The sequence below is a fragment of the Oncorhynchus mykiss genome, chromosome 2 (assembly GCF_013265735.2).
Source record: "Oncorhynchus mykiss isolate Arlee chromosome 2, USDA_OmykA_1.1, whole genome shotgun sequence".
NCBI lineage: Eukaryota > Metazoa > Chordata > Actinopteri > Salmoniformes > Salmonidae > Oncorhynchus > Oncorhynchus mykiss.
This window is the reverse complement of record NC_048566.1, coordinates 47,115,860-47,136,378: the sequence shown is the minus strand read 5'-3', so window position 1 is coordinate 47,136,378 and position 20,519 is coordinate 47,115,860. Positions and strand designations below refer to the sequence as shown.

The window sequence follows — 20,519 nt, the reverse complement described above, 5'->3', positions numbered from 1 at the left end:
TAAATAGTATTATGTGACTGAATAACTGCATAAAAACGGGATCCATTCAAATATAATCGCAATCTTGTTTGTTTAAACTAAAACGAAAGAAAAATATGTTCTCATCATGAGCTATAGGTTTCTTCTTTTACTCATTCACGCACATAATACACATTTGTATCTTAAAATACCTTACATGGGAAATATTATTGGATATGTTTCTCTGGGGTTGAATTACAGGCCACTTGGTGTAAAATGGGGTCAGCATTTCCCTATGATTGGAATAGGCTATAATTCAGTGTTTCTGAGTCAACCTAAATTCACTTTAGTCAATGTAAGAAGGTATAAAGCTAGATAATCTAATGCAGTGCCTAATGATTGATCAATGCCTTGCATAAGGCCCTCAAAGGACACACACCTGTACTGTACTCTCTCTGACCTTCCTCTGCTCTATTTGGAGGTTACATGTGTACAGAGGGCAGGTGTCCCCTTTGACATTGTAGCAACGTTTAGACAATAGCCTTGCAGATAAAAAAGTAAACAAACTTGGGGAATAATAAAGTATTTGCCAATGAGACTGTTAGAGAATGAATGACCTCTTATTTGGACTCCTGCCCAATAGCAGTGTAATGATCCCAACAACAGTTCAGCGATTCATTGATAGGAAACCTGCTGGTTTTGTTGTGAAACAAGATTGTGTCCTCTTGCTGTCAAAATGCCATTACATGAATGGTAAGGCCTACTGTATTTATATCCAAATAGTGTCTTTTCAACACATATTCCTTACATTGGAGAGATAGTCAAACAAATATATATTTATTTGTTTAACATTTCTAAGGAGTCATAATGAGACCATGGTCTCTTTCGCAGATGAGCCCTGCGTGAACACATCCACAAACAACATGGTTTTTATTCAAGTGTCATATATGGTAGTTATGACACAGGAGTAAGTGCAAACAAAGGTCAAAATACTAGATCTAAGTATTTAACTTAAACTTGGTTTATAAACACTTCAGTTTCATAAACACCTATGGCTCATTGCGAATTTAGGTCTATAGGCGATTGTCTTCTTTACAAACGCATCATAGTAGTAAAATATTTTTGTATGACCATTTCACTACGCTGAAGACTGAATACAAAATGTAACGTCAGAGATTCCCCCGTACCGGGGTCGTCACTAGTTACCACAGCCACAAAGTCATAATAATGACTAAACCCCGCCTATTTCTACAGTTTCTCTTAACCACACTGCTAAAGTTATGCCTAACCCCAACCTTACATTAAGACCAAAAATAAAAAAATTTAACGATATAGCCAATTTTGACTTTATTGTTTGACTGCAGCCACACTTCGAAAACTGCTATAATCGAACAAAACAAAACAGACCCAAACAAAGAATGATTTTACTCACCAGCCCTTTCTCCAAACGTGTATATTAGCAACGCAAAATGTAAAAGAGGACTTTCTTTGAACGTGTCCAAGGTTGTGAGGCTTGGTTAGACCTCCCTCGGCGTTGACAGTTGCAAGGCGCCGTATGAATGGAAAGTGAGGACCTGCAGAGACCGCCCAGTTTGAAACGTCACATTAGCTCTTCTTTTTCTTCTTCTTTGGAGAGGCCAAACGGACACAATTGATGGGAAGTTCGGCTCTTTTTACTGACTCGGATCTTTTCGACTCGTTCAGTCAAGAGTCAACGAATGTTTCGACTCATTTCGTTCATTTGAGTCAGTAATGTCCAGAGCACGCAGGACCCCTTATCAGCGAACGATTAACTGAAAACTCGAAAGAGTCATGATTCTACAAGCCTTTCGTTCACGTCGTTCACCATGAAGTGCTTATTGGAGCTGTCATTTGTGACTGAGGCATAAGTGTGCTTTAAACAATGTACATTTGTTGATTGCTAGGCATCAAAGCTGTCATCAAGGGCTCCCGAGTGGCGTAGCGGTCAGTTCAGTTCATAAACATGTGCCATGGAATCGGTGCATCGAAAATCTCTTCCCAACTATTTGGCTATCTATTTGGCACAGCTGGGATTTTCTGGTCCTTACATGAAACTAGTATACTATTTTACTCACCACAATTTTCTTTAATACAGGGCCGACAGACAAGTTCCTTACTTCTCCCCCTTCCACTTCCTCTTCTATTTTTGCGGTAATGCTGCAATTAGTTGGTTGCCATTTTGGGCAGAGCAGACATTTCCATATATTTTTGTTAGCTGCATGTGTGACATAACTCCACCGGTCCTATTTATTAAAGTATTTACAAAGATAGTACTTTTTAAAATATTTTTTATCAATTAGTATATTTGAGTTTAACCATAATATTTGTTGTAATATTTGTTCTGTCTTTTCTGGTGGATTAAACTGAAATTTCAACCAACTTTCTATGGCTTGTTTAAAAAAAAAAGAAGATATTTTGGATAACGAAATAACTGAAAGTGAGAGCTTGTAATCTGAATAAAGGGAAAAAGGCCATTATTGACCATGGGGTGAGACATTTTTACTAATCTGCTAAAGAACCAGCTCAGATTTAAATGTACTTTTGTATGACTAAAGCCGTTAGTGAGATGTCTAATGCTTTAATATTGAAAATTTCTGCCCTCCGAATTAATATTCATTATATTAATAGGCCTGTTTAATTTGGCTTGCCATTCCAAATAAAATTGAATATTTTTTGCTCATATAATTTAAAAAACATGTTTCTAGGCCTATGAGTAAATTTTCTTCACAAATAGACAGGTCTTTTCTTTTCCATGATTGTCACGTATAATCCCAATCCGGCCTCTAGGTCACCAGGTTGCTCCAAGAGAGTCTTGAAGAAGACACCACAAAACCTATTCCCCCTCAGGAGACTGAAAATATTTGGCATGAGTCCACAGATCCTCAAAAGGTTCTACAGCTACACCATCAAGTTGCATCACTGCCTGGTATGGCAAACAGAGGGTAGTGCATACGGCCTAGTACATCACTGGGACCAAGCTTCCGGCCATCCAGGACCTCTATACCATGCGGTGTCAGAGGAAGGTCCTAAAAATTGTCAAAGACTCCAGCCACTCTAGTCATAGACTGTTCTCTCCGCTTCGCATGGCAAGCGGTACCGGAGCGCCAAGTCTAGGTCCAAGAGGCTTCTAAACAGCTTCTACCCCCTAAGCCATAAGACTACTGAACATCTAATCAAATGGCTACACAGACTATTTGCATTGACTCACCCCCCCTATTTTACACTGCTGCTAGTCTCTGTTGTTATCATCTATGTATAGTCACTTTAATAACTCTACCTACATGTACATATTACCTCAATTACCTCGACTAACCGGTGCCCCGCACATTGACTCTGTACCGGTACCCCCTGTATTTAGCCTCGCTGTTGATATTTTACTACTGCTCCTAATTATTTGTTATTTTTATTTTTTATTTTTTTGTGTGTATTTTTCTTAAACTGCATTTTTGATTAAGGGCTTGTAAGTAAGCATTTCACTGTAAGGTGAAATTGTATATACCTGTTGTATTTGGCGCATGTGACAAATACATTTTGATTTGATTTGAATATCTGGTGGAGGCATTGCATCTGATGCAGGGAGGGATGTCTCATGGGTGTGCGAGAGCTCTTCCGATGACCCTGACTCTGACAGTGATACAGAGATGCTCCCTTGCAAAATAATGTCTTTGGGCACGTATCGTGTATGCAAGCCAATTATGATGTTTTGCAATATTGCTATTGTTGTGTATGAACGGAAGATTAGCCCTGCTTCACATTGTATTTCATTAAATTAAATAAACTATTTTGGCTATTATCATTTCAACAGTGCCGAATCCACAACCATTGCCATCTGCGCCTGTGCCACCCCCACAGCGCCCAGACCGCCAACACCTGTAGGCCTGGTGGGTTGTTGTCTTTGTATTTCATTTGACATTTGAGTTGTTACAATGACATGAAACGGTTTTGTTCCATGTTTCATTTTTGTTTTTTTAAACCATTAAAACAACAAAACAAAATAATCGGAATAAAAATGTTAAAAAATTCTTACGGTCAGAAAATATAAAATTGTCTTATTTTATTATTTACAGTCTATGCGCATCTGAATCAATCAATAAAATGTCTGACTGATTACAATTTACATTTTGTGTCCTAAGGTTTCTTATCACATATTTTAACATAACAAATGCATTAATTTACTATTTTATTATATATTATGGAATATTTACGATTGAAATATAAACAGTCAGACTGACCGTCATGGCCATTCTAGTAGCCATGGAATTCTGGCGCTCCGAGTGTTAATTGCACTTTGGATGTTGTATCAATACACCCAGTTACTACAAAGATACAGGCACCCTTCCTAACCCGGTTGCCGGAGAGGAAAGAAACTGATCAGGGATTTCACCATGAGGCTCAGTGGTATAAAAATAAATGGAATAGAGCTAAGCACAGGCAAAATCCTAGAGGAAAGCCTGGTTCAGTCTGCTTTCCAACAGACACTGGGAGACAAATTCACCTCTCAGCAGGACAATAACCTAAAACACAAGGCCAAATATACACTGGAGTTGGTTACCAAGACAACTTTGAATGTTCCTGAGTGACCTAGTTACAGTTATAAATGATGTGGCCCTTTTCCCATGAAGACTACAGTAGAGATGTGTTTTCAACTGTCCAGCATCTGTGGAGTCATTGTCAACAAAAAAATGGGGGTGAGGTAATGAAGTGTGTACGTAGTAGAGTAAGTGAAGTGGGATAGAAAGGTATCGAGTGATGGTGCAGTTGAGGCTGGATTGATAATTGTGTAGCAACCTTAACTCAACACCCAGTGACCTTGGCATAACGGCTAAGGTGTTGGCTTGACAACTGCTGGACCTGGGTTTGAGTCTCGGTCAGGCTACCCCCTGAATTCACTTCATTGGTGTCAGAAGTGGGATGGTGTCTGTGAGGCCATCTGAGAGGTGTGAGGACGTGGTATAGACCAGTTTGGGGACACGTTCTACCGAAGGAAGGGGGTAATGTAGCGACCTTAACTCAACATCCAACTATGACTGAAATATTCTGCTTTTAGTAAATGTTATGCTGTTTTCAAATGAAAAACAATACCTTGCTCTTGTTAAAGCTTTTAGGTTTATGACTGCAATCACAGATGATGAATTGGCGTCATTCGTTCAAGTTAATTTGGCTGACAATGCAAGATGCGACACGTTGCTATAATAACATATACCAGTTTATATCTAGTCTCTATCTAGTCTCACCCATAACTAGAAATTGTTGTATTTTATACACACTGATTCTCACTTTCACTTTTATTACTAGCCCAGAAATAAAGCTGAATGATTTTAGGTCCCCTGAGAAAACAGTAGAATGTCCTAGACAGGTCACATGGTCGGGAGTAACGGTTCCTGTCTGGGGGACAAAGGGTTACCTTCACCACCATCAGTTACAGAGAAGAGGAGACTCTGGTTCTATCTGCTACTTGGTTTAACTTAGTATGATTATTTGGTAGGGTAATATTTTTCCCAGCTGTGTGTGTCAAAGCGCTTGTATTGTAATGCCTCTTTCTCTTTCGTTTGTACAAGGTTGGGCTTGTCACTCATCTTCCTCTAGTGGTGGATGCTGGTCTTGACAAAATATTAGAGGATTTAATGTTTTAGAAGTGACCATGCACCCAATCGCCCGGTAGAGGACGTAACAATACCAGAAACTGTTGCACAAGCTTTTCAGACCTATTCAGATTTCAAAGATTGTGATTGATGTATAGGCTATATGTTTGCACATGTCTTACCTTCGCTTTCTACGGATTTAAGGACGTTCTCATTTGAATTGAATTAAGACATATTGGAATTCATATTTTGGAGCTATACCACCCCGCGCTCGTCACATGTATCATTGCTCTATCGTGCGCATTTTGTGAATACCATTAACCATGTACTATTTTATCCACCTCAGTAATTATGATACCGTTGGAAGTAACCTGGATGACAACACCTTTCACATATTTTATCTTTCCTAAAACACCTTGTCGTGTGCGCGCTTCCTGCCGCTGCTGCGCGTGGTCCATTCTGTCACTGCTGGCACCCAGACAGCTGCAAGCTCGTGGCAATGCATCTTTCGAACGAGAGGGAGGGAGAACAGCAGCAGTCGTCTGGGCACTCAACAAACTATCGCAGTTGTCTGGGTGACAGCTACCTCGGCTCGACAGTTTATGAGCGAGTAAAGAATGAGAAGAGAGGATTCTCTTACCGACTGGACAGCGCAGGAGACTCACCCTAAAAAAGTACGGTATTTGTGTTTGATCGAGTTTGTTAGCTAGCTAACGTTAGCTCGCTGCTGCTGCTTTGTGACAATGATGCTATGAGTGTTCGCATTGTGGATAGTAAAATGACATAGCTAATGTACTGAGGCTAGCTAGCAATCTAATTTATGTCGCGCTAGAGTTGATATGTAAAGAACAAACGCGTTGTTTGTCACTGAGGAAGTGTTTTCTTTTTGGAGCAGAACATGCTAGCTGTGGTTTCTCCTCCATCTAAGCTCTTTTGATTGTCTTGTCTTGATGACACAACACGTTGCTAGTTATCGGACTGGATGGAGTGAAGGAAGTTTCTGATGAATTTTACCAACTACGTGGAGCCGAAAACGTTACCAGGCTTTGTGGAATCCAGCTCCGACTAGGATAAACTTCGTCAAGGACAATACTTAAAAACATTTAAATTATGAAACGCCCACCTTGTACCTATGTTTGTCCTCTGTATTTGCGAACATTTTTTTGTTTGCTGAAAATCATAATTTTTCAATAAACGTTAATCAAGTACTACCACCTCCTGTTTCCTTTTTGAGATTACATTGCCACATGCGTATTTGCGCTGAGTTGCCATTTTAGTGCTACATCAATGCGCATGCAGTCGTGGTTGTATTTGATTAACGTTTATTGAAAAAGTACGGATTTGAGCAAACAAAAGGCATGCTCGCACAAAGGACAAACATAGGTACAAGGTGGGCGTTAAGTAATCCTTGTTTTAGTATTGACCTTGGGCGAACCAATGTAGCTTAGATTCCGCAATGCCCGTTCTCGGCTTCACGAAGTTGGTTTAATGTAGTTACTTTTCCTTGGGTCCACAGTACAAATACCGTACATGATAAAGTACAGAACAGTTATAGACAAGGACATCAACAAAATTAACATCTTAGAAAATGCATAATTTTAAATTGCCAATAAGTTATTGGAAAGACACCAAGAGACAACATACTATTTACACTTCATATGAACAGATTCTTATACAGTAACATTTTAACTTTAGAAAGAGGAGGCGCTTGTGATACAATATGTTTTATAAAGCTATACTTGCTTTTTACCTGAGTAACATCACGATGACATGGCTCTATATGTAACTGAGCAACGCATGAAATCAGTTTTTTGGTTTGGGTACAGTGAAGAAACCCATCTTGCTTGGCATGTCTGGTGGGGTATATACAGTTGAAGTCGGATGTTTACATACACCATAGCCAAATACATTTAAACTCAGTTTTTTTTTTTTTTTTTTACAATTCCTGGCATTTAATCAGAATAAAAATCCCCTGTTTTAGGTCAGTTAGGATCACCACTCTATTTTAAGAATGTGAAATGTCAGAATAATAATAGAGCAAGTGATTTATATAATCTTTTATTTCTTTAAGCACATTCCCAGTCGGTCAGAAGTTTACATACACTCAATTAGTATTTGGTAGCATTGCCTTTAAATTGTTTAACTTGGGTCAAACGTTTCGGGCAGCCTTCCACAAGCATCCCACAATACGTTGGGTGAATTTTGGCCCATTCCTCCTGACAGAGCTGATGTAACTGAGTCTGGTTTGTAGGCCTCCTTGCTCGCACACACTTTTTCAGTTCTGCCCGCACATTTCCTATAGGATTGAGGTGAGGGCTTCGTGATGGCCACTCCAATACCTGGACTTTGTTGTCCTTAAGCCATTTTGCCACAACTTTGGAAGTGTGTTTAGGGTCATTGTCCATTTGGAAGACCCATTTGCGACCAAGTTTTAACTTCTTGACTGATGTCTTGATGTTGCTTCTGTAACTGATATGAAATGGCTAGCTAGTTAGCGGTGGTGCACGCTAATAGCGTTTCAATCAGTGACGTCACTCTCTTTGAGACCTTGAAGTAGTGGTTCCCCTTGCTCTGCAAGGGCCGCAGCTTTTGTGGAGCGATGGGTAGCGATGCTTCGTGGGTGTCAGTTGTTGATGTGTGCAGAGGGTCCCTGGTTTGAGCCCGGGTAGGGGCGAGGGGACGGACTAGAGTTAAACTGTTACACTTCAATATATCCACATCATTTTCTTTCCTTATGATGCCATGTATTTTCTGAAATGCACCAGTCCCTCCTGCAGCAAAGCACCCCCACAACATGGTGATGCCACCCCCATACTTCACAGTTGGGATGGTGTTCTTCGGCTTGCAAACCTCCCCCTTTTCCCTCCAAATATAACGATGGTTGTTATGGACAAACGGTACAATTTTTGTTTCGTCAGATCAGAGGACATTTCTCCAAAAAGTACGGTCTTTGTCCCCATGTGCAGTAGTCTGGCTTTTTTATGGCGATTTTGGAGCAGTGGCTTTTTCCTTGCTGAGCGGCCTTTCAGGTTATGTTGATATAGGACTCGTTTTACTAGATATAGATACGTTTGTACCTGTATCCTCCAGCATCTTCACAAGGTCCTTTGCTGTTGTTCTGGGATTGATTTGCACTTTTTGCACCAAAGTACATTCATCTCTAGGAGACAGAATGCGTCTCCTTCCTGAGCGGTATGTTGGCTGCGTGGTCCCATGGTGTTTATACTTGCGTACTATTTGCACAGATGAACGTGGTACCTTCAGGCATTTGGAAATTGCTCCCAAGGATGAACCAGACTTGTGGAGGTCTACAATTGTTTTTCTGAGGTCTTGGCTGATTTCTTTTGATTTTCCAATGATGTCAAGCAAAGAGGCACTTTGAAAGTAGGCCATGAAATACATCCACAGGTACACCTCCAATTGACTCAAATTATGTTAATTAGCTTATCAGAAGCTTCTAAAGCCATGATATTTTCTGGAATTTTCCAAGCTGTTTAAAGGCACAGTCAACTTAGTGTTTGTACACTTCTGACCCACTGGAATTGTGATACGGTGAATTATAAGTGAAGTAATCTGTCTGTAAACAATTGTTGGGAAAATTGCTTGTCACGCACAAAATAATGTCTTAACCGACGTGCCAAAACTATAGTTTAACAAGAAATTTGTGGAGTAGTTGAAAAACGAGTTTGAATTAATGACTCCAACCTAAGTGTATCTAAACTTTCAACTTCAACTGTTTGTCTGACGTATGTAAATTAAATATACAAGTGGTTAGGCATTTTCAACTCGCAAATGTCTCTTAAAAAGACTAGAGGTAGTACATTTGTTGATGTTTTGTGTGTGCTGTTAAGGGCAATGCGTGCTGCTTTGTTTTGAGCCAGCTGCAGCTTTGCTAGGTCTTTCTTTGCTTCTCTTGACATTTAACCGGACAGTAATCAAGATGGAACAAGATCAGAGCCTGAACAACTAGTACAGTTGGTCTTTGTGTCAAATGCAGAACATATTTGTATAAGACATGCCTCTCCCCATCTTCACGAGAACTTAGTCAGTTATAGTCAAGCCATATTGACAATCTGTTACTCCTAGGAGGTCAACTTGTTCAATGGTAATACCCTTTATGCATAACTCCAGTTGAGGTCTAGGTCAAAGAATGCTTTGAACCAATTACAGTGCTTTTGGTTTTAGATATATTTAAGACCAGTTTATTGTTAATTACCCATTCGGACACTGACTAATTCCTTTCTATGAGTCTCAGTGAGCTCATTGGCTAGATGCTAGTGTGTAGTGTGCAATCATCAGCATGCTTGGGCTGACCCCAGTTAGTCGACTGATCGATTGTTTGGTCGTTGGACTGTTGGTCGACCGAGATTGTTTTAGTCGAGCAGTAGCATATATATTTGCGCCCATCTCAGTGAACTAATCCATTGCGGAGGCCTAGACTAAAAGCCAATTTATGTTTAATCAGAAAATGTGGTTGAAGGCGCCATATGGAGATTGTGGAGCCTCTAGAGGCATGCAGAAACTAAATCGAGCTCCATACCGTATCGCCATGCGCCTCCCAACAGTTGTAACAATGCGGGGGGCTCTGTATACCTCCACATTGACATGATTTGTTGACGGTAGGTGGGGGCGGTACATCCTGTATCAATACAAACTCACTTCCTTGAGAGCTCTGCACTTCTCTGTGAAGCCAAGAGGTATGAATGCCCTGACTTCTACTGAGCCCATGTTACCATAAATGCTGCATGGCCAATGCAGACGTCGGATTGACCATGCACTTCTCTCTCCAGAATGCGCTCTCTCACGCCAATTGGTGCACATTCATTGTTTCGTGACTTCATTGTGTGAATATTTTGTTTGATTGTTAGTGTTCAGTGTCTCCGGGAAAGTATTCAGACCCCTTGCCCTTTTCCACATTTTGTTACGTTACAGCCTTATTCAAAAATTGATTTGATTTGTTTTTCCCCTCATCAATCGACATACACTACCACACAATGACATAGCAAAAACAGGGTTAACAAAATAATAATTGAAATATCACATTTACATAAGTATTCAGACCCTTTACTCAGTACTTGGTTGAAGTACCTTTGGCAGTGCTTACTGCATCAAGTCTTTTTGGGTATGACGCTACAAGCTTGGCAAGCTTCTCCCATTCTTCTCTGCAGATCCTCTCCAGCTCTGTCAGGTTGGATGGGTAGTGTTTATTGCACAGCTATTTTCAGGTCTCTCCAGAGATTATCGATCGGGTTCAAGTCCGGGCTCTGGCTGGGAAACTCGAGGACAATTAGAGACTTGTCCCGAAGCCACTCCTGCATTTTCTTGGCTGTACTTAGGGTCGTTGTCCTGTTGGAAGGTGAACCTTCACCCCAGTCTGAGGTTCTGGAGCAGGTTTTCATCAAGGCTCTTTGCTCTGTTCATCCTTCCCTTGATCCTGACAAATCTCCCAGTCCCTGCTGCTGAAAAACATCCCCACAGCATGATGCTGCCACCACCATGCTTCACTGTAGGGATGGTGCCAGGTTTCCTCCAAACATAACACTTGGCATTCTGGCCAAAGAGTTCAATCTTGGTTTCATCAAATCAGAGTAGGTCTGAGTCTTTAGGTGCCTTTTGGCAAACTCCAAGCAGGCTTTTCCCGTCTGGTCACTCTAGAATAAAGGCCCGATTGATGGAGTGCTGCAGAAGATGAGTGTCCTTCTGGAATGTTCCCATCTCCACAGAAGAACTCTAGAGCTCTGTCAGAATGACCATCGGGTTCTTGGTCACCTCCCTGACCAAGGCCATTCTCCCCCGATTGCTCAGTTTGGCCGGGCGGCCAGCTCTAGGAATAGTCTTGGTGGTTCCAAACTTCCATCTATTTAAGAATGATGGAGGCCACTGTATTGTTGGGGATGTTTAATGCTGTCGCGGAGCACTACGGACAATTCCTTCGACCTCATGGTTTGGTTTGGCTCCGACCTGCTCTGTCAATTGTGGGACCTTTATATAGACAAGTGTGTGTACTTTTCCAAATCATGTCCAATCAATTGAATTTACCACAGGTGGACTCCAATCAAGTTGCAGAAATGTCTCAAGCATGGAAACAGGATGCACCTGAGCTCAATTTCGAGTCTCATACCAAAGGTTCTGAATACTGAATACAAAGGGTCTGAATTAAGGTATTTCTTTGTTTTTAATATATTTGCAAAAAAATGGTAACCTGTTTTTTTCACTTGGTCATTATTGGGTATTGTGTGTACATTGCTGAGGATTTTTTTGTTAATCCATTTTAGAATAATGCTAATGTAACAATGTGGAAAATGTCAAGGGGTCTGAATATTTTCCAAAGGCACTGTATATCAATACCCCATTACATATCACAAGTAGGACATTTACAGTTAATTACTATAATTTCTAATCTACAATATTCATTACTTAGATTATGGTAACTTATTTTAATGCATTCAATATTATTATTCCAGTCTTCTCGTTCTCATTGCCAGCAAGCAAACTAAGTCTGTTTTTACACCCATTGAGAATTTGAATAGTTCCTCAATGTATTTGAAAAGTTTTTTCAGCTCTCTCACTTTCGATAACCTCTGTGTGAAAGGGAAAAATGTCATGCTCTGATCAAGTGGAAACGTCATAAAATAGGCCTAACTGATTTACTTTTTTATCATTTTGGGTACTGTTTTATATTTAGGTGCAGGAGTTCCACAATACTTTTGAGCGAATATTCTATAAGCAGAACAGGAGCTCAAGCAGTAGAACATTTGAGGTGCTGAGCTCTTGCCCAAGTCCAACACTGCTTCTTATCCCTTACTCATATAGCCTACAGCAGTGTTTGTCCTGAGCTCACTGGCACGGGAAACTGAGGACCCTTAATAGTTTATACAATGTTGCAAGTTTGCTAACACACACTTCAGGCTAAACCCAAGTTAATAGTTAATACAATGTTTCAAGTTTGTTGCAGACAGGCCATGTGTAGCCAATGTGATTCATATGATGTGTATATATATCATTTAAAAACATTTTTTATGCAGGATATTCTGTATCTGCCAGGTGCAATGTTTTTATTTGTTGGCTTTGTGGGCTATTTTTACATAGTTGGCAATGGCAATATAATACTTAGTTGGTGATAGACATTCTAAATTAATTTGTTTATGAAAACCATAACTGGCACGCAGATCTGTAGAAATGAAGATAAATTGGCATTCCACATTAGAAAGGATGCTGACTCCTCGTGTAGCCAACTTCAGGAGAGTAATGGCAGAAACTGCAGGAGAATAGCTGCATCCGGTTATGTTCTTTTCCCTTCTGGTTATCTAGATCTCTTGCTCCCTCTTGAGGCATGTCTTATTTTATTAAACCTTAAGCTTAAAGCATCAGACAAGCTCAATGCATATAGTTTATTTTATTAAAACATGTGGTGTGTGTCTGTCTATATATGAGAAAGAAGAGAGAAGAACAGACTTTCGGTCGACCAAGAGATTTTTTTGTAGGGGACAGACCTACAGCATATGTAGGCATTTTAACTTTTTGTAAGACTTGGCAAATTAAGTGTAAAAATAGAGAAGAGTAACGGCCCAAGGCAACTGCCCAGATTGTTACCGCATTGTACATACTGTGGAGGTTTCGGCGCCAATAACTTTGTAAGGCAGGCTTTACACACACCGCCAGTCCAAGTGAAGGTAATACACCGGTTTAACCCATCAGGCTTAGGCAGTGTTTCTGATATAGAAAATTCAAAAGTAGGGAGGTGAGTTCCACCATCAAAGTCCTGCAATAAGAGCTAAGACTCTAATATATTAAACTCTACATAGTTGTGTTTTGTGGATGTCACTGAGTAGGCTGAAAGCCCATTTCATGGGTGCACAATCCATAGGTTAGGCTTTACAGTGCATATAAATAAGTAGGCTATGCCCCCAATGCAAATCTGATTTCAAAATATTTTTTGGGTGAGGTCAAATTTTTGTTGAAATTATATAACATTTCAACTTTGTTTATCATTATCTGGTCCAATTGTGGCATGATTCCACTATTTTTATCCGTTCATCAGTTTCAATGAGTGACTTTTATTTTGAAGGCAAACAGCCTGAGCAACAATAGTGGAATCGGCAAACGTTGTTTACAACACACTGGTTTGAAATGAGCTCTTTACCCTACCAACGTCAACGATTCCAATCCATCAATGGACTGTACTGTAGGCTACAGCTAGCAAGACTAGTGCTAATAACAAAGATATTGGTAAAAATAATCTGAAAGCCAAACTTTGTGAGTGATCTTCGGTTGTCTATAAATGGCCTTGGTTCTTGTCATTGTGTGTGACTGACTGTGAGTCAAGAGTATCTCTGCTATTATTAGCCACACTCTGCTTGTTTTCATTCTGTTGAACCTGAGCTGAAGACCAGCACAGGAAACGGATGTGTTTTTTTGAGTGGTTGGTGAATGGGCTTACTTCCTTTAGCATTTGACAAAGGTGGTGGGGAGGGCTGAATCAAGTGGAATAGCAGCCCTAGACGTACCAAAAAATAAACCATTTTGTCATCCTACATTCTATCATAAACTTTTTTTTATATACATTTGTTTTGTTGTGGGTGTAATGGGTGTAATTGAGCAAGTGCATCTGCCTTGTTAATTAAATAAGTGGGATTGTACGGATGTAAGCCAGCATCCTGCTCATACCAGCCTCCTCTTAACACATGTACACACATCACACACTCACCGTAGATGCTTCCGTCTCGAGAAGTAGGCCACTAACCGGCCTGTATGTCATGTCTTGCCTGTGGCGCTTCTACTTCACTAAAGGCATCTCACTGGAGTACCCTTATGGAAAAGGGAGGGCCTTCAGACTGGGCTAATATGAGCTGTCTCCTGTCTGAGGCAGTTGTGTGTGTGTGTGTGTGTGTGTGTGTGTGTGTGTGTGTGTGTGTGTGAGAGAGAGAGAGAAAATAAATAAATAATGGACACCAGTCAGAGGATCTCTGTTTGTCAATTACTACCACAGTGTTATTATTCACCACAGATGTGAGCAGAGCCTAAAATTAACACCTGCCAAAAGCGGGTAGATTTTGATGGTCAGGGCTCCACAGTGCGAGCATTTCACTCGCATTTGTGAATTAATATTGAGTATGAACACATTTATAGTAAAATAAATGCTGCAGTAGCTATTTTCAAAAGCATTTCTGCCGTTTGTTTCATAGCTAGTAAATTCAGTCTAAACTACGAATCCAATATAGCCTATCCCACCTCGCGCTGCAACATGACAAGGCATCAGCTACTCTTCCTGGGGTCTAGCAAAATTAAGATAGTTATACCATAAAAAAAAAATTAAAAAACATTACAATCACAACAGATTTCACAACACTTCCACATATCTACAACACAACATCCATGTGTGTGTATGCATGTCTGTGCCTATGTTTGTTGCTTCACAGACCCCACTGTTCCATAAGGTGTATTTTTATCTTTAAAAAAATGTTATCTAATTTTACTGCTTGCTTGAGTTACTTGATGTGGGATAGAGTTCCATGTAGTCATGGCTCTGTAGTACTGTGCGCCTCCCATAGTCTGTTCTGGACTGTGAAGAGGCCTCTGGTGGCATGTCTTGTGATGTATGCATGGGTGTCCAATAGAGGTCGACCGATTAATCGGAATGGCTGATTAATTTGGGCCGACTTCATAACAATCGATAATCAGCATTTTTGGACACTGATTGTGGCCGATAACATTGCCCTCCACGAGGAGCCTGCGTGGCAGGCTGACTACCTGTTACACGAGTGCAGCAAAAAGCCAAGGTAAGTTGCTAGCTAGCTACCCGTTAGATAAAATACAGAACAGTTTCGTATTTCACTGAAAGAATAAACATTTTGTTTTCGAAATTCCGGATTTGACCGTATTAATGACCTAAGGCTTGTATTTCTGTGTGTTATTATGTTACAATTAAGTCTATTATTTGATAGAGCAGTCTGACTGAGCGGTGGTAGGCAGCAGCAGGCTCGTAAGCATTCATTCAAACAGCACTTTCGTGCGTTTGCCAGTAGCTCTTCGCTGTGCTTCAAGCATTGAGCTGCTTGACTTCAAGCCTATCAACTCCCGAGATTAGGCTGGTGTAACCGATGTGAAGTGGCTAGCTAGTTAGCGGTGTGCGCGTTTCAGTCGGTGACGTCACTCGGGCTGAGATTTTGAGATAGTTATTCCCCTTGCTCTGCAAGGGCTGCGGCTTTTGTGGAGCGATGGGTAACGATGCTTCGAGGGTAGCTGTTGATGTGTTCCTGGTTCGAGCCAAGGTAGGGGCGAGGATAGGGATGGAAGCTATACTGTTACACTTGCAATACTATAGTGCCTATAAGAACATCCAATAGTCAAAGATATATGAAATACAAATGGTATAAAGAGAAATAGTTCTATAATTCCTATAACTACAACCCAAAACTTCTTACCTGGGAATATTGAACACTCATGTTAAAAGGAACCACAAGCTTTCATATGTTCTCATGTTCTGAGCAAGGAAATTAAACGTTAGCTTTCTTACATGGCACATATTGCACTTTTACTTTCTTCTCCAACACTTTTTATTTTTGCATTATTTAATCCAAATTGAACATGTTTCATTATTTATTTGAGGCTAAATTGATGATTTTATTAAAGTTAAAATAAGTGTTCATTCAGTATTGTTGTAATTGTCATTATTACCAATAAATGCAGCTTTTTTTGGACCTCCAATTATCAGTATCGGCGTTGAAAAATCATAATCGGTCGTCCTCTAGTGTCCAAGCTGTGCCAGTAGTTCAGACCGCTCAGTGCATTCAACATGTAAATACCTCTCACAAATACAAGTGTGATGAAGTTAATCTTTCCTCCACTCTGCACGTTCACGCAGATGAGCAGGGACCCTGGGCAGCTTTCTTTTGGTGTTTTTCAGAGTCAGTAGAAAGACCTCTTTAGTGTCTTGAGTTTTCATAACTGTGACCTTCATTGCCTACCGTCTGTAAGCTGTTAGTGTCATAAAGACCGTTCCACAGGTAATTGTTCATTAATATGCTATGATTCATTGAACAAGCATGGGAACAGTGTTTAAACCCTTTACAATGAATATCTGTGAAGTTATTTGGATTATCTTTGAAAGTCGGTACTGAAAAAGGGACGTTTTCTTTTTTTGCTGTGTTCATGATTTCAAAAGTGAAAGAAATTAGAAAAGGGAAAACAAATTAACTTAATACTTTTTATGTTCCATTGAATGTTACCAATGCACTTTCAGGGTGTCCCAAAAAAATAATTTTTTTTTTTAATGCGATTTGTTAAATTGACCTAAAAAAAAGTAATTCAGTGCGACCATGAATAAAAAATGTTTTCTGACCATTATTTCAGGAGTAAAATATATATGTATGTAGAGTTGAAGTCGGAAGTTTACATTCGCTTAGGTTGGAGCCATTTAAACCAGTTTTTCAACAACTCCACAAATATCTTGTTAACAAACTTTTAGTTTTGGCAAGTCTGTTAGGACATCTACTTTGTGCATTACACAAGTAATTTTTGCAACAATTGTTTACAGACAGATTATTTCACTTATAATTCACTATCACAATTCTAGTGGGTCAGAAGATTACATACAGTAAGTTGACTGTGCCTTTAAACAGCTTGGAAAATTCCAGAAAATTATGTCATGGCTTTAGAAGCTTCTGATAGGCTAATTGATTTAATTTGAGTCAATTGGAGGTGTACCAGTGGATGTACTTCAAGGCCTACCTTCAAACTCAGTGCCTCTTTGTTTGACATCATGGAAAAATCAAAAGAAATCAGCCAAGACCTCAGAAAAAAAATGATAGACCTGCACAAGTCTGGTTCATCCTTGGGAGCAATTTCCAAATGCCTGAAGGTAACACGTTCATCTGTACAAACAATAGTACGCAAGTATAAACACCATGGGACCACACAGCCGTCATACTGCTCAGGAAGGAGACTCGTTCTGTCTCCTAGAGTTGAACGTACTTTGCGAAAAGTGCAAATCAATCCCAGAACAACAGCAAAGGACCTTGTGAAGATGCTGGAGGAAACAGGTACAAAAGTATCTATATCCACAGTAAAACGAGTCCTATATCGACATAACCTGAAAGGCCGCTCAGCAAGGAAGAAGCCACTGCTCCAAAACCACCATAAAAAAGCCAGACTACGGGTTGCAACTGCACATGGGGACAAAGATCGTACTTTTTAGAAAAATGTCCTCTGGTCTGATGAAACAAAAATAGAACTGTTTGGCCATAATGACCATCATTATGTTTTGAGGAAGAAGGGGGACGCTTGCAAGCCGAAGAACACCATCTCAACCGTGAAGTATGGGGGTGGCAGCATCATGTTGTGAGGGTGCTTTGCTGCAGGACGGACTGGTGCACATCACAAAATAGATGGCATCATGAGGACGGAAAATTACGTGGATATGTTGAAGCAACATCTCAAGACATCAGTCAGGAAGGTAAAGCTTGGTTGCAAATGGACAATGACCTCAAGCATACTTCCAAAGTTGTGGCAAAATGGCTGACCTCAATCCTATAGAAAATTTGTGGGCAGAACTGAAAAAGCATGTGCGAGCAAGGAGGCCTACACACCTGACTCAGTTACACCAGCTCTGACAGGATTAATGGGCCAAAATTCACCCAACTTATTGTGGGAAGCTTGTGGAAGGCTAACGTTTGACCCAAGTTAAACAATTTAAAAGGCAATGCTACAAAATACTAATTGAGTGTTTGTAAACTTCTGACCCACTGGGAATGTGATGAAAGAAATAAAAGCTGAAATAAATCATTCACTACTATTATTCTGACATTTCACATTCTCAAAAAAAAGTGGTTATCCTAACTGACCTAAGACAGGGAATTTTTACTATGATTAAATGTCAGAAATTGTGAAACTGAGTACATTTATTTGGCTAAGTTGTATGTAAACTTCTGACTTCAACTGTAGCTGAGCAGCAGCATAATTTTTTTTTCAAATAGAAACGTAGGAGACGTCATTTGAATAGAGGCACTACAGATAGTGCTGATGACTGGTCTATCCGAACAACACATGAGCAAGGGAATCTATTTTCGGGGAGCCTGTTTCTGTCCTGCCCTTGACTTTGGTGCAGGAAGCCTCCATAGCCTCTGTCGCAAAACTCCCGGATCTTCTCAAAAACGTAAATTTGCTTAGCTGTGTCCCGTCAACGTGGTGCTTGTATAGGCAGACAGTCTGTGGCAGGAAGGATGTCAGCGTTGTGCAGCAGCTGAATCCTGGTCCCGACAGTCTGAATGCTCCTTGGTGACAACGACAGGCTCCAGAGCATCAACGCTGTAAAACAGGAAATAACAAAACAATTAAGACATTACAATCTTGATCAACATCAATTCACCTCCCAAGTTTAGATAATAAGAATAACCTCATGCAATGAAAATGATATTCGCCTGACGTGCTGGTACTGCGGCAGCGGCCTGAAGTACGGAGTCAGGTGTTACCGCCAGCCATGGCTTTCCACCAGCACTGTACCATCCTCTAGTCCAACCAGCTGTGGGATGTTGACCCCTGTCACAGTGCTGTCCTTCAAAACACCTACTTTTTGAATAGGGAATGCTTTTTTAAGATGGCGAGGAAAGCACTTTTAAAGAGCATCCAGGAATCCTCTACTGATGGCAATATCCTTCCAGGATACCCGGGCCAGGTCGATTTTAGAAAGGCGTGTTCGCTGAAGTGTTTTAGGGAGCGTTTGACAGTGATGAGGGGTGGTTTGACTGCTGACCCATCACGCACGCAGGCATTGAGGCAGTGTTCGCTGAGATCCTGGTTGAAGACAGCAGAGGTGTATTTAGAGGGAAAGTTGGTCAGGATGATATCTAAGGGGTCGCCAATAGTTACGGATTTAGGGTTGTACCTGGTGTGTTCCTTGATAATTTGGCATCTAGCTTAGATTGTAGGACGGCCAGAGTGTTAAGCATGTCCCAGTTTAGATCACCTAACAGTACGAACTCTGAAGATAGATGGGGGGTTCAATCAGTTCACATATGGTGTCCAGGGCACAGCTGGGGGCAGAAGGGGGTCTATATAACAAGCGGCAATAGTGAGAGACTTGTTTCTGGAAAGGTGGATTTTTAAAAGTAGAAGCTTGAATTCTTTGAGCACAGACCTGGATAGTATCTGCAGACTATCTCTGCAGTAGTTTGCGACTCTGCCCCCTTTGGCAGTTCTATCTTGTCGGAAAATGTTATGGTTAGGGATGGAAATTTCAGGATTTTTGGTGACCTTCCTAAGCCAGGATTGTGCTAAAGCAGTGAATACAACAAACTTAGGGAGGAGGGTTCGAATGTTAACATGCATGAAACCAAGGCTTTTTTACAGTTACAGAAGTCAACAAATGAGAGCGCCTGGGGAATGGGATTGGAGCTAAGGGCTACAGTGCTTGGGTAAACCATCACCAGAGGAGGAGGAGGATAAGGGGACGGCTAAAGGCTATAAGAACTCGTCTAGTGCTTTCGGAACAGAGAGTGAAAGGAGCTGGTCACGGAAGAATAGATTCAAGGCATAATGTACAGACAAGGGTATGGTAGGATTTGAATGCGGTGGAGGTAAACCTAGGCAGTGAGTGACGATGAGAGGTTTTGTCTCTCGAGGCACCATTTAAGCCAGGTGAGGTCACCGCATGTGTGGGGGGTGGAACAAAGGCGCTAGCTAAGTCATATTGAACAGGGCTGGAGACTCAACAGTGAAATAAGACAATCACTAACCAAAACAGCAATAGACAAGGCATATTGACATTAGGGAGAGGCATGTGTTGCTGAGTGGTCATAGGGTCCAGTGAGTAGCTAGGCGAGCTGGAGACATGGCGATTCAGACAGCTAGCGGGCCGGAGCTAGCAGATGGGTCTTCGGGGGACGTCGCAAAGGAAGAGCCTGTTGAAACCTCCTCGGGCGGTTAAGTCGGCAGACCAGCCGTGTTGGATCGGCAGGGCAC

The 20,519-nt window shown here is 40.8% G+C and overlaps 2 protein-coding genes across 4 annotated transcripts in view; one reads left to right on the top strand and one right to left on the bottom strand.

The window, feature by feature from the left end:
- The window catches only part of cpt1ab (carnitine palmitoyltransferase 1Ab (liver)), a 71,227-nt gene extending 69,063 nt beyond the window's left edge, over positions 1-2,164 (bottom strand). For 2 of the 3 annotated variants that reach the window (XM_036933595.1, XM_036933608.1), the window contains exon 1: positions 1,391-1,534. The gene's annotated coding sequence lies outside the window, so the exon portion shown is untranslated. Of the gene's footprint in view, positions 1-1,390; positions 1,535-2,054 lie in introns of those variants that run through there. The other variant, XM_036933601.1, reaches the window with a different exon arrangement.
- Positions 2,165-5,861: 3,697 nt separating this feature from the next.
- The window catches only part of si:dkeyp-19e1.3 (formin-like protein 5), a 97,509-nt gene continuing 82,851 nt past the window's right edge, over positions 5,862-20,519 (top strand). Inside the window, exon 1 of the mRNA XM_021564121.2 lies at positions 5,862-6,235. The gene's annotated coding sequence lies outside the window, so the exon portion shown is untranslated. The remainder of the gene's footprint in view (positions 6,236-20,519) is intronic.